The sequence below is a fragment of the Penaeus monodon genome, chromosome 34 (assembly GCF_015228065.2).
Source record: "Penaeus monodon isolate SGIC_2016 chromosome 34, NSTDA_Pmon_1, whole genome shotgun sequence".
Taxonomy (NCBI): Eukaryota; Metazoa; Arthropoda; class Malacostraca; order Decapoda; family Penaeidae; genus Penaeus; species Penaeus monodon.
Window position 1 is genome coordinate 25519408 of NC_051419.1, and position 477 is coordinate 25519884.

Consider the following 477-nt stretch of genomic DNA (forward strand, 5'->3'; position numbering starts at 1 on the left):
CATAAGTGGTGACTAAGTGTAGTGAAGAGTTTGTTTGGTAAGTTCATTTTCGTGTTTCGTGTGAATTACCAAATAAGTCGTGCACCTAAGCTATGAAAAAATTTACTCAGGAAAAGATGGTTCAAACAAGTTCATAAGCTAATTTCGCAACAACAAATTTCCAAAAACAAATAATAGTAAAAGAAAAATTATTGAGACTGCTAAGAAAAATAACGGTAATGATAATTACGATAACGTAGATATTTTTATTAAACGGAATGAGAATAAAGAGAATTAAGAATTGCTGATAATCTAAATATTCATCTACAAAGTTGTCTAATTACTTTAATTAATGAGATTGCAAAACATTAACATAATTGTCATGTGTATTGTTAATATCTATCCTTGCCAGTTGTTTCAAGTGAAAGCAAACAGTACTTACTTAGGATGATTACAGATAAATGTGCAGATGGGTGGGTAGATAATTCGAGATGTTTG